The 12,712-nt window shown below is 42.6% G+C and overlaps 12 non-coding genes across 12 annotated transcripts; 7 read left to right on the top strand and 5 right to left on the bottom strand.

Annotated features, from left to right (window-relative positions):
• Positions 1 to 1,232: 1,232 nt before the first annotated feature.
• Positions 1,233 to 1,303, bottom strand: trnag-gcc (transfer RNA glycine (anticodon GCC)). The gene has a single exon. It is a non-coding gene; the product is annotated as a tRNA-Gly (tRNA).
• A 217-nt stretch (positions 1,304 to 1,520) lies between these two features.
• trnav-cac (transfer RNA valine (anticodon CAC)) lies at positions 1,521 to 1,593 on the top strand. The gene has a single exon. It is a non-coding gene; the product is annotated as a tRNA-Val (tRNA).
• Positions 1,594 to 3,220: 1,627 nt separating this feature from the next.
• On the top strand, positions 3,221 to 3,293 carry trnav-cac (transfer RNA valine (anticodon CAC)). The gene has a single exon. It is a non-coding gene; the product is annotated as a tRNA-Val (tRNA).
• Positions 3,294 to 4,920: 1,627 nt separating this feature from the next.
• trnav-cac (transfer RNA valine (anticodon CAC)) lies at positions 4,921 to 4,993 on the top strand. Its single transcript has one exon. It is a non-coding gene; the product is annotated as a tRNA-Val (tRNA).
• Positions 4,994 to 6,332: 1,339 nt separating this feature from the next.
• Positions 6,333 to 6,403, bottom strand: trnag-gcc (transfer RNA glycine (anticodon GCC)). Its single transcript has one exon. It is a non-coding gene; the product is annotated as a tRNA-Gly (tRNA).
• Positions 6,404 to 6,620: 217 nt separating this feature from the next.
• trnav-cac (transfer RNA valine (anticodon CAC)) lies at positions 6,621 to 6,693 on the top strand. Its single transcript has one exon. It is a non-coding gene; the product is annotated as a tRNA-Val (tRNA).
• Positions 6,694 to 8,032: 1,339 nt separating this feature from the next.
• Positions 8,033 to 8,103, bottom strand: trnag-ccc (transfer RNA glycine (anticodon CCC)). Its single transcript has one exon. It is a non-coding gene; the product is annotated as a tRNA-Gly (tRNA).
• A 217-nt stretch (positions 8,104 to 8,320) lies between these two features.
• Positions 8,321 to 8,393, top strand: trnav-cac (transfer RNA valine (anticodon CAC)). The gene has a single exon. It is a non-coding gene; the product is annotated as a tRNA-Val (tRNA).
• Positions 8,394 to 9,732: 1,339 nt separating this feature from the next.
• Positions 9,733 to 9,803, bottom strand: trnag-gcc (transfer RNA glycine (anticodon GCC)). Its single transcript has one exon. It is a non-coding gene; the product is annotated as a tRNA-Gly (tRNA).
• Positions 9,804 to 10,020: 217 nt separating this feature from the next.
• On the top strand, positions 10,021 to 10,093 carry trnav-cac (transfer RNA valine (anticodon CAC)). The gene has a single exon. It is a non-coding gene; the product is annotated as a tRNA-Val (tRNA).
• A 1,339-nt stretch (positions 10,094 to 11,432) lies between these two features.
• trnag-ccc (transfer RNA glycine (anticodon CCC)) lies at positions 11,433 to 11,503 on the bottom strand. The gene has a single exon. It is a non-coding gene; the product is annotated as a tRNA-Gly (tRNA).
• A 217-nt stretch (positions 11,504 to 11,720) lies between these two features.
• Positions 11,721 to 11,793, top strand: trnav-cac (transfer RNA valine (anticodon CAC)). Its single transcript has one exon. It is a non-coding gene; the product is annotated as a tRNA-Val (tRNA).
• The last annotated feature ends 919 nt before the right edge of the window (positions 11,794 to 12,712 follow it).

Genomic DNA, 12,712 nt, shown 5'->3' with positions numbered 1-12,712 from the left:
TCATGTTCAGCTGAGTACACACAACACCAAATTTAGAGGGTTCTCATATAGGCAGACCTCAGGCTTCAACATCATGAATGCTGGGTTCCATGAGAATGTCATGCACAAACCAGTGAAATCTGTCATTCATTCAAGTCACTGTATTCTCCGGGCGTTGGATGGATTGTAACTGTACTGTTGAGATTGACTTATAAGATGTTTAAACTCTCACCTTAGCAGGAATCATAAATGTAATTCCCAAAGAGTTAGAGAAGACAGCTGTGGGCTGAATGGGTGTTGGCCTTTGTTTCAATACAAGATTCAGTCAAAGATTCACCTGAAACCTAAACCTTAGCAGAGGATGGTTTCGATCCATCAACCTCTGGGTTATGGGCCCAGCACGCTCCCGCTGCGCCACTCTGCTGTCTTAAACCTAACAAGGCTTACCCTGGTTAGTATCCAGACAAACTACTAGTAACAAAGTGATTTGGAACCCAACTGAAGTCGTGTTTATTTCTGAGTGCTGGTTTTGTCCACATTTAAAATTGCATTTCTTATTAAGAAATTGTAGTCAATATCAAACTCTGTGGATCCATTGGGATTTCATTCAAAACGAATAGAATTTAGGCCCACATTCACGTGGTTTAGGAAAAAACTGAGAAAGTGATACAGAAAAAACACCAAGACACTGACAGGATTTCAGCCAAACATCTCCCGTTTAACAAACAGGCATTTTGACTGACAGCTACAGCGCCTGGAACATCATGGATTTCAACTTGATGCCTATAACCCTATGCTCAACGTATAGCCAATTTGAGGGGAGAGCATTGATTATCAGTATTTTAAACAAGCACGGTTGCAAACGTGGCACACGTTTTATCTCGAAACTATTGTGCCAATTTAGAGAAGGACACGGGCTGTACAAGAAAACCCTCAAATTGTGCTCGTGGCAAAGCATCGTCCCTGGGAACGCTTGAACAACTATCCTCTCAGTTAACAGCCGAGCGCGCTGACCAATTGCGCCGCAGAGACTGACTTTTGAATTTGATTCATTACTCCCCCAATTATTAGAAAATCTCTTGTTACGATGGCCCAATGTCATTGTCTTTGGATGGGAGTAACTTGGAGTACTCTGCTTCAGTCTTTGGTGAGTCCAATATGCCTTCTGAGTGCAATGCCTGTGTCTTGCGGTTGTCACAAACATTGCTTTTGTCCCTTATGAATATTATTTAAAATCTAAAAAAAGCAACAGATGCATTGGCCGGGAATCGGACCCGGGTCTCACGCATGGCAAGCGAGAATTCTTCCACTGAACCACCAATGCCTGCATAACAACGTTTGTTCATGAACTCAGTTAAGAGGAAGAGCGTTTGAAATGCTACGAAGTGGAGCACATTCTACGTGCACAAGGGATATAACAACATCCACAAAAGGCAAGAAATGCAATGTAGCTAATAACAGCAATGAGACTTGCGAGCCACTTGTTTTCCATCGGCCGAATATCAACTTGTAAGTCTTGACAAAGGTGTGTTCTTGCAGCAGTTTCCATGGTGTAGTGGTTATCACATTCGCCTCACACGCGAAAGGTCCCCTGTTCGAAACAGGGTGGAAACAAGCCTCTTTTTGACTTTACTTCTTACCTTTATACATAAACCGGGAAATAAATAATAGCAAGGTCCTGTGTTTTTATCATGAAGTAGTTTGCAACATACCTGATCAGCTCATGTTCAGCTGAGCACACACAACACCAAATTTAGAGGGTTCTCATATAGGCAGACCTCAGGCTTCAAGATCATGAAGGCTGGGTTCCGTGGAAATGTCATGCACAAACCAGTGAAATCTGTCATTCATTCAAGTCACTGTATTCTCCGGGCGTTGGATGGATTGTAACTGTACTGTTGAGATTGACTTATAAGATGTTTAAACTCTCACCTTAGCAGGAATCATAAATGTAATTCCCAAAGAGTTAGAGAAGACAGCTGTGGGCTGAATGGGTGTTGGCCTTTGTTTCAATACATGAATCAGTCAAAGATTCACCTGAAACCAAAACCTTAGCAGAGGATGGTTTCGATCCATCGACCTCTGGGTTATGGGCCCAGCACGCTCCCGCTGCGCCACTCTGCTGTCTTAAGCCTAAAAGGGCTTACTTTGGTTAGTATCCAGACAAACTACTAGTAACAAAGTGATTTGGAACCCAACTGAAGTCGTGTTTATTTCTGAGTGCTGGTTTTGTCCACATTTAAAATGGCATTTCTTATTAAGAAATTGTAGTCGACATCAAACTCTGTGGATCCATTGGGATTTCATTCAAAACGAATAGAAGTTAGGCCCACATTCATGTGGTTTGAGAACAAACTGAGAAAGTGATACAGAAAAAACACCAAGACACTGACAGGATTTCAGCCAAACATCTCCCGTTTAACAAACAGGCATCTTGACTGACAGCTACAGCGCCTGGAACATCATGGATTTCAACTTGATGCCTATAACCCTATACTCAACGGATAGCCAATTTGAGGGGAGAGCATTGATTATCACTATTTTAAACAAGCACGGTTGCAAACGTGGCACACGTTTTATCTCGAAACTATTGTGCCAATTTAGAGAAGGACACGGGCTGTACAAGAAAACCCTCAAATTGTGCTCGTGGAAAAGCATCGTCCCTGGGTGGGCTTGAACAACTATCCTCTCAGTTAACAGTCGAGCGCGCTGACCAATTGCGCCGCAGAGACTGACTTTTAAATTTGATTCATTACTCCCCCAATTATTAGAAAATCTCTTGTTACGATGGCCCAATGTCATTGTCTTTGGATGGGAGTAACTTGGAGTACTCTGCTTCAGTCTTTGGTGAGTCCAATATGCCTTCTGAGTGCAATGCCTGTGTCTTGCGGTTGTCACAAACATTGCTTTTGTCCCTTATGAATATTATTTAAAATCTAAAAAAAGCAACAGATGCATTCGCCGGGAATCAGACCCGGGTGTCCCGCATGGGAAGCGAGAATTCTACCACTGAACCACCAATGCCTGCATAACAATGTTGGTTCATGAACTCGGTTAAGAGGAAGAGCGTTTGAAATGCTACGACGTTGAACACATTCTACGTGCACAAGGGATATAACAACATCCACAAAAGGCAAGAAATGCAATGCAGCTAATAACAGCAATGAGACTTGCGAGCCACATGTTTTCCATCGGCCGAATATCAACTTGTAAGTCTTGACAAAGGTGTGTGCATGCAGCAGTTTCCATGGTGTAGTGGTTATCACATTCGCCTCACACGCGAAAGGTCCCCTGTTTGAAACAGGGTGGAAACAAGCCTCTTTTTGACTTTACTTCTTACCTTTATACATAAACCGGGAAATAAATAATAGCAAGGTCCTGTGTTTTTATCATGAAGTAGTTTGCAACATACCTGATCAGCTCATGTTCAGCTGAGTACACACAACACCAAATTTAGAGGGTTCTCATATAGGCAGACCTCAGGCTTCAACATCATGAATGCTGGGTTCCATGAGAATGTCATGCACAAACCAGTGAAATCTGTCATTCATTCAAGTCACTGTATTCTCCGGGCGTTGGATGGATTGTAACTGTACTGTTGAGATTGACTTATAAGATGTTTAAACTCTCACCTTAGCAGGAATCATAAATGTAATTCCCAAAGAGTTAGAGAAGACAGCTGTGGGCTGAATGGGTGTTGGCCTTTGTTTCAATACATGAATCAGTCAAAGATTCACCTGAAACCAAAACCTTAGCAGAGGATGGTTTCGATCCATCGACCTCTGGGTTATGGGCCCAGCACGCTCCCGCTGCGCCACTCTGCTGTCTTAAGCCTTAAAGGGCTTACTTTGGTTAGTATCCAGACAAACTACTAGTAACAAAGTGATTTGGAACCCAACTGAAGTCGTGTTTATTTCTGAGTGCTGGTTTTGTCCACATTTAAAATGGCATTTCTTATTAAGAAATTGTAGTCAACATCAAACTATGTGGATCCATTGGGATTTCATTCAAAACGAATAGAAGTTAGGCCCACATTCATGTGGTTTGAGAACAAACTGAGAAAGTGATACAGAAAAAACACCAAGACACTGACAGGATTTCAGCCAAACATCTCCCGTTTAACAAACAGGCATCTTGACTGACAGCTACAGCGCCTGGAACATCATGGATTTCAACTTGATGCCTATAACCCTATACTCAACGGATAGCCAATTTGAGGGGAGAGCATTGATTATCACTATTTTAAACAAGCACGGTTGCAAACGTGGCACACGTTTTATCTCGAAACTATTGTGCCAATTTAGAGAAGGACACGGGCTGTACAAGAAAACCCTCAAATTGTGCTCGTGGAAAAGCATCGTCCCTGGGTGGGCTTGAACAACTATCCTCTCAGTTAACAGTCGAGCGCGCTGACCAATTGCGCCGCAGAGACTGACTTTTAAATTTGATTCATTACTCCCCCAATTATTAGAAAATCTCTTGTTACGATGGCCCAATGTCATTGTCTTTGGATGGGAGTAACTTGGAGTACTCTGCTTCAGTCTTTGGTGAGTCCAATATGCCTTCTGAGTGCAATGCCTGTGTCTTGCGGTTGTCACAAACATTGCTTTTGTCCCTTATGAATATTATTTAAAATCTAAAAAAAGCAACAGATGCATTCGCCGGGAATCAGACCCGGGTGTCCCGCATGGGAAGCGAGAATTCTACCACTGAACCACCAATGCCTGCATAACAATGTTGGTTCATGAACTCGGTTAAGAGGAAGAGCGTTTGAAATGCTACGACGTTGAACACATTCTACGTGCACAAGGGATATAACAACATCCACAAAAGGCAAGAAATGCAATGCAGCTAATAACAGCAATGAGACTTGCGAGCCACATGTTTTCCATCGGCCGAATATCAACTTGTATGTCTTGACAAAGGTGTGTTCATGCAGCAGTTTCCATGGTGTAGTGGTTATCACATTCGCCTCACACGCGAAAGGTCCCCTGTTCGAAACAGGGTGGAAACAAGCCTCTTTTTGACTTTACTTCTTACCTTTATACATAAACCGGGAAATAAATAATAGCAAGGTCCTGTGTTTTTATCATGAAGTAGTTTGCAACATACCTGATCAGCTCATGTTCAGCTGAGTACACACAACACCAAATTTAGAGGGTTCTCATATAGGCAGACCTCAGGCTTCAACATCATGAATGCTGGGTTCCATGAGAATGTCATGCACAAACCAGTGAAATCTGTCATTCATTCAAGTCACTGTATTCTCCGGGCGTTGGATGGATTGTAACTGTACTGTTGAGATTGACTTATAAGATGTTTAAACTCTCACCTTAGCAGGAATCATAAATGTAATTCCCAAAGAGTTAGAGAAGACAGCTGTGGGCTGAATGGGTGTTGGCCTTTGTTTCAATACAAGATTCAGTCAAAGATTCACCTGAAACCTAAACCTTAGCAGAGGATGGTTTCGATCCATCAACCTCTGGGTTATGGGCCCAGCACGCTCCCGCTGCGCCACTCTGCTGTCTTAAACCTAACAAGGCTTACCCTGGTTAGTATCCAGACAAACTACTAGTAACAAAGTGATTTGGAACCCAACTGAAGTCGTGTTTATTTCTGAGTGCTGGTTTTGTCCACATTTAAAATTGCATTTCTTATTAAGAAATTGTAGTCAATATCAAACTCTGTGGATCCATTGGGATTTCATTCAAAACGAATAGAATTTAGGCCCACATTCACGTGGTTTAGGAAAAAACTGAGAAAGTGATACAGAAAAAACACCAAGACACTGACAGGATTTCAGCCAAACATCTCCCGTTTAACAAACAGGCATTTTGACTGACAGCTACAGCGCCTGGAACATCATGGATTTCAACTTGATGCCTATAACCCTATGCTCAACGTATAGCCAATTTGAGGGGAGAGCATTGATTATCAGTATTTTAAACAAGCACGGTTGCAAACGTGGCACACGTTTTATCTCGAAACTATTGTGCCAATTTAGAGAAGGACACGGGCTGTACAAGAAAACCCTCAAATTGTGCTCGTGGCAAAGCATCGTCCCTGGGAACGCTTGAACAACTATCCTCTCAGTTAACAGCCGAGCGCGCTGACCAATTGCGCCGCAGAGACTGACTTTTGAATTTGATTCATTACTCCCCCAATTATTAGAAAATCTCTTGTTACGATGGCCCAATGTCATTGTCTTTGGATGGGAGTAACTTGGAGTACTCTGCTTCAGTCTTTGGTGAGTCCAATATGCCTTCTGAGTGCAATGCCTGTGTCTTGCGGTTGTCACAAACATTGCTTTTGTCCCTTATGAATATTATTTAAAATCTAAAAAAAGCAACAGATGCATTGGCCGGGAATCGGACCCGGGTCTCACGCATGGCAAGCGAGAATTCTTCCACTGAACCACCAATGCCTGCATAACAACGTTTGTTCATGAACTCAGTTAAGAGGAAGAGTGTTTGAAATGCTACGAAGTGGAGCACATTCTACGTGCACAAGGGATATAACAACATCCACAAAAGGCAAGAAATGCAATGTAGCTAATAACAGCAATGAGACTTGCGAGCCACTTGTTTTCCATCGGCCGAATATCAACTTGTAAGTCTTGACAAAGGTGTGTTCTTGCAGCAGTTTCCATGGTGTAGTGGTTATCACATTCGCCTCACACGCGAAAGGTCCCCTGTTCGAAACAGGGTGGAAACAAGCCTCTTTTTGACTTTACTTCTTACCTTTATACATAAACCGGGAAATAAATAATAGCAAGGTCCTGTGTTTTTATCATGAAGTAGTTTGCAACATACCTGATCAGCTCATGTTCAGCTGAGCACACACAACACCAAATTTAGAGGGTTCTCATATAGGCAGACCTCAGGCTTCAACATCATGAATGCTGGGTTCCATGGAAATGTCATGCACAAACCAGTGAAATCTGTCATTCATTCAAGTCACTGTATTCTCCGGGCGTTGGCTGGATTGTAACTGTACTATTGAGATTGACTTATAAGATGTTTAAACTCTCACCTTAGCAGGAATCATAAATGTAATTCCCAAAGAGTTAGAGAAGACAGCTGTGGGCTGAATGGGTGTAGGCCTTTGTTTCAATACAAGAATCAGTCAAAGATTCACCTGAAACCTAATCCTTAGCAGAGGATGGTTTCGATCCATCGACCTCTGGGTTATGGGCCCAGCACGCTCCCGCTGCGCCACTCTGCTGTCTTAAGCCTAACAGGGCTTACTCTGATTAGTATCCAGACAAACTACTAGTAACAAAGTGATTTGGAACCCAACTGAAGTCGTGTTTATTTCTGAGTGCTGGTTTTGTCCACATTTAAAATGGCATTTCTTATTAAGAAATTGTAGTCAACATCAAACTATGTGGATCCATTGGGATTTCATTCAAAACGAATAGAAGTTAGGCCCACATTCATGTGGTTTGAGAACAAACTGAGAAAGTGATACAGAAAAAACACCGAGACACTGACAGGATTTCAGCCAAACATCTCCCGTTTAACAAACAGGCATCTTGACTGACAGCTACAGCGCCTGGAACATCATGGATTTCAACTTGATGCCTATAACCCTATACTCAACGGATAGCCAATTTGAGGGGAGAGCATTGATTATCACTATTTTAAACAAGCACGGTTGCAAACGTGGCACACGTTTTATCTCGAAGCTATTGTGCCAATTTAGAGAAGGACACGGGCTGTACAAGAAAACCCTCAAATTGTGCTCGTGGCAAAGCATCGTCCCTGGGTGGGCTTGAACAACTATCCTCTCAGTTAACAGCCGAGCGCGCTGACCAATTGCGCCGCAGAAAGTGACTTTTAAATTTGATTCATTACTCCCCCAATTATTAGAAAATCTCTTGTTACGATGGCCCAATGTCATTGTCTTTGGATGGGAGTAACTTGGAGTACTCTGCTTCAGTCTTTGGTGAGTCCAATATGCCTTCTGAGTGCAATGCCTGTGTCTTGCGGTTGTCACAAACATTGCTTTTGTCCCTTATGAATATTATTTAAAATCTAAAAAAAGCAACAGATGCATTCGCCGGGAATCGGACCCGGGTGTCCCGCATGGGAAGCGAGAATTCTACCACTGAACCACCAATGCCTGCATAACAATGTTGGTTCATGAACTCGGTTAAGAGGAAGAGCGTTTGAAATGCTACGACGTTGAACACATTCTACGTGCACAAGGGATATAACAACATCCACAAAAGGCAAGAAATGCAATGCAGCTAATAACAGCAATGAGACTTGCGAGCCACATGTTTTCCATCGGCCGAATATCAACTTGTAAGTCTTGACAAAGGTGTGTTCATGCAGCAGTTTCCATGGTGTAGTGGTTATCACATTCGCCTCACACGCGAAAGGTCCCCTGTTCGAAACAGGGTGGAAACAAGCCTCTTTTTGACTTTACTTCTTACCTTTATACATAAACCGGGAAATAAATAATAGCAAGGTCCTGTGTTTTTATCATGAAGTAGTTTGCAACATACCTGATCAGCTCATGTTCAGCTGAGTACACACAACACCAAATTTAGAGGGTTCTCATATAGGCAGACCTCAGGCTTCAACATCATGAATGCTGGGTTCCATGAGAATGTCATGCACAAACCAGTGAAATCTGTCATTCATTCAAGTCACTGTATTCTCCGGGCGTTGGATGGATTGTAACTGTACTGTTGAGATTGACTTATAAGATGTTTAAACTCTCACCTTAGCAGGAATCATAAATGTAATTCCCAAAGAGTTAGAGAAGACAGCTGTGGGCTGAATGGGTGTTGGCCTTTGTTTCAATACAAGAATCAGTCAAAAATTCACCTGAAACCTAAACCTTAGCAGAGGATGGTTTCGATCCATCAACCTCTGGGTTATGGGCCCAGCACGCTCCCGCTGCGCCACTCTGCTGTCTTAAACCTAACAAGGCTTACCCTGGTTAGTATCCAGACAAACTACTAGTAACAAAGTGATTTGGAACCCAACTGAAGTCGTGTTTATTTCTGAGTGCTGGTTTTGTCCACATTTAAAATGGCATTTCTTATTAAGAAATTGTAGTCAATATCAAACTCTGTGGATCCATTGGGATTTCATTCAAAACGAATAGAATTTAGGCCCACATTCACGTGGTTTAGGAAAAAACTGAGAAAGTGATACAGAAAAAACACCAAGACACTGACAGGATTTCAGCCAAACATCTCCCGTTTAACAAACAGGCATTTTGACTGACAGCTACAGCGCCTGGAACATCATGGATTTCAACTTGATGCCTATAACCCTATGCTCAACGTATAGCCAATTTGAGGGGAGAGCATTGATTATCAGTATTTTAAACAAGCACGGTTGCAAACGTGGCACACGTTTTATCTCGAAACTATTGTGCCAATTTAGAGAAGGACACGGGCTGTACAAGAAAACCCTCAAATTGTGCTCGTGGCAAAGCATCGTCCCTGGGCGGGCTTGAACAACTATCCTCTCAGTTAACAGCCGAGCGCGCTGACCAATTGCGCCGCAGAGACTGACTTTTAAATTTGATTCATTACTCCCCCAATTATTAGAAAATCTCTTGTTACGATGGCCCAATGTCATTGTCTTTGGATGGGAGTAACTTGGAGTACTCTGCTTCAGTCTTTGGTGAGTCCAATATGCCTTCTGAGTGCAATGCCTGTGTCTTGCGGTTGTCACAAACATTGCTTTTGTCCCTTATGAATATTATTTAAAATCTAAAAAAAGCAACAGATGCATTGGCCGGGAATCGGACCCGGGTCTCCCGCATGGCAAGCGAGAATTCTTCCACTGAACCACCAATGCCTGCATAACAACGTTTGCTCATGAACTCAGTTTAGAGGAAGAGCGTTTGAAATGCTACAAAGTGGAGCACATTCTACGTGCACAAGGGATATAACAACATCCACAAAGGGCAAGAAATGCAATGCAGTTAATAACAGCAATGAGACTTGCGAGCCACATGTTTTCCATCGGCCGAATATCAACTTGTAAGTCTTGACAAAGGTGTGTTCTTGCAGCAGTTTCCATGGTGTAGTGGTTATCACATTCGCCTCACACGCGAAAGGTCCCCTGTTCGAAACAGGGTGGAAACAAGCCTCTTTTTGACTTTACTTCTTACCTTTATACATAAACCGGGAAATAAATAATAGCAAGGTCCTGTGTTTTTATCATGGAGTAGTTTGCAACATACCTGATCAGCTCATGTTCAGCTGAGTACACACAACACCAAATTTAGAGGGTTCTCATATAGGCAGACCTCAGGCTTCAACATCATGAATGCTGGGTTCCATGAGAATGTCATGCACAAACCAGTGAAATCTGTCATTCATTCAAGTCACTGTATTCTCCGGGCGTTGGATGGATTGTAACTGTACTGTTGAGATTGACTTATAAGATGTTTAAACTCTCACCTTAGCAGGAATCATAAATGTAATTCCCAAAGAGTTAGAGAAGACAGCTGTGGGCTGAATGGGTGTTGGCCTTTGTTTCAATACAAGAATCAGTCAAAGATTCACCTGAAACCTAATCCTTAGCAGAGGATGGTTTCGATCCATCGACCTCTGGGTTATGGGCCCAGCACGCTCCCGCTGCGCCACTCTGCTGTCTTAAGCCTAAAAGGGCTTACCCTGGTTAGTATCCAGACAAACTACTAGTAACAAAGTGATTTGGAACCCAACTGAAGTCGTGTTTATTTCTGAGTGCTGGTTTTGTCCACATTTAAAATGGCATTTCTTATTAAGAAATTGTAGTCAACATCAAACTCTGTGGATCCATTGGGATTTCATTCAAAACGAATAGAAGTTAGGCCCACATTCATGTGGTTTGAGAACAAACTGAGAAAGTGATACAGAAAAAACACCAAGACACTGACAGGATTTCAGCCAAACATCTCCCGTTTAACAAACAGGCATCTTGACTGACAGCTACAGCGCCTGGAACATCATGGATTTCAACTTGATGCCTATAACCCTATACTCAACGGATAGCCAATTTGAGGGGAGAGCATTGATTATCACTATTTTAAACAAGCACGGTTGCAAACGTGGCACACGTTTTATCTCGAAACTATTGTGCCAATTTAGAGAAGGACACGGGCTGTACAAGAAAACCCTCAAATTGTGCTCGTGGAAAAGCATCGTCCCTGGGTGGGCTTGAACAACTATCCTCTCAGTTAACAATCGAGCGCGCTGACCAATTGCGCCGCAGAGACTGACTTTTAAATTTGATTCATTACTCCCCCAATTATTAGAAAATCTCTTGTTACGATGGCCCAATGTCATTGTCTTTGGATGGGAGTAACTTGGAGTACTCTGCTTCAGTCTTTGGTGAGTCCAATATGCCTTCTGAGTGCAATGCCTGTGTCTTGCGGTTGTCACAAACATTGCTTTTGTCCCTTATGAATATTATTTAAAATCTAAAAAAAGCAACAGATGCATTCGCCGGGAATCGGACCCGGGTGTCCCGCATGGGAAGCGAGAATTCTACCACTGAACCACCAATGCCTGCATAACAATGTTGGTTCATGAACTCGGTTAAGAGGAAGAGCGTTTGAAATGCTACGACGTTGAACACATTCTACGTGCACAAGGGATATAACAACATCCACAAAAGGCAAGAAATGCAATGCAGCTAATAACAGCAATGAGACTTGCGAGCCACATGTTTTCCATCGGCCGAATATCAACTTGTAAGTCTTGACAAAGGTGTGTTCATGCAGCAGTTTCCATGGTGTAGTGGTTATCACATTCGCCTCACACGCGAAAGGTCCCCTGTTCGAAACAGGGTGGAAACAAGCCTCTTTTTGACTTTACTTCTTACCTTTATACATAAACCGGGAAATAAATAATAGCAAGGTCCTGTGTTTTTATCATGAAGTAGTTTGCAACATACCTGATCAGCTCATGTTCAGCTGAGTACACACAACACCAAATTTAGAGGGTTCTCATATAGGCAGACCTCAGGCTTCAACATCATGAATGCTGGGTTCCATGAGAATGTCATGCACAAACCAGTGAAATCTGTCATTCATTCAAGTCACTGTATTCTCCGGGCGTTGGATGGATTGTAACTGTACTGTTGAGATTGACTTATAAGATGTTTAAACTCTCACCTTAGCAGGAATCATAAATGTAATTCCCAAAGAGTTAGAGAAGACAGCTGTGGGCTGAATGGGTGTTGGCCTTTGTTTCAATACAAGAATCAGTCAAAGATTCACCTGAAACCTAAACCTTAGCAGAGGATGGTTTCGATCCATCAACCTCTGGGTTATGGGCCCAGCACGCTCCCGCTGCGCCACTCTGCTGTCTTAAACCTAACAAGGCTTACCCTGGTTAGTATCCAGACAAACTACTAGTAACAAAGTGATTTGGAACCCAACTGAAGTCGTGTTTATTTCTGAGTGCTGGTTTTGTCCACATTTAAAATGGCATTTCTTATTAAGAAATTGTAGTCAATATCAAACTCTGTGGATCCATTGGGATTTCATTCAAAACGAATAGAATTTAGGCCCACATTCACGTGGTTTAGGAAAAAACTGAGAAAGTGATACAGAAAAAACACCAAGACACTGACAGGATTTCAGCCAAACATCTCCCGTTTAACAAACAGGCATCTTGACTGACAGCTACAGCGCCTGGAACATCATGGATTTCAACTTGATGCCTATAACCCTATGCTCAACGTATAGCCAATTTGAGGGGAGAGCATTGATT

Source organism: Nerophis ophidion, linkage group LG01 (assembly GCF_033978795.1).
Source record: "Nerophis ophidion isolate RoL-2023_Sa linkage group LG01, RoL_Noph_v1.0, whole genome shotgun sequence".
Lineage (NCBI taxonomy): Eukaryota > Metazoa > Chordata > Actinopteri > Syngnathiformes > Syngnathidae > Nerophis > Nerophis ophidion.
The sequence above is the reverse complement of the archived record's forward strand: the minus strand, read 5'-3'. Positions and strand labels throughout refer to the sequence as shown.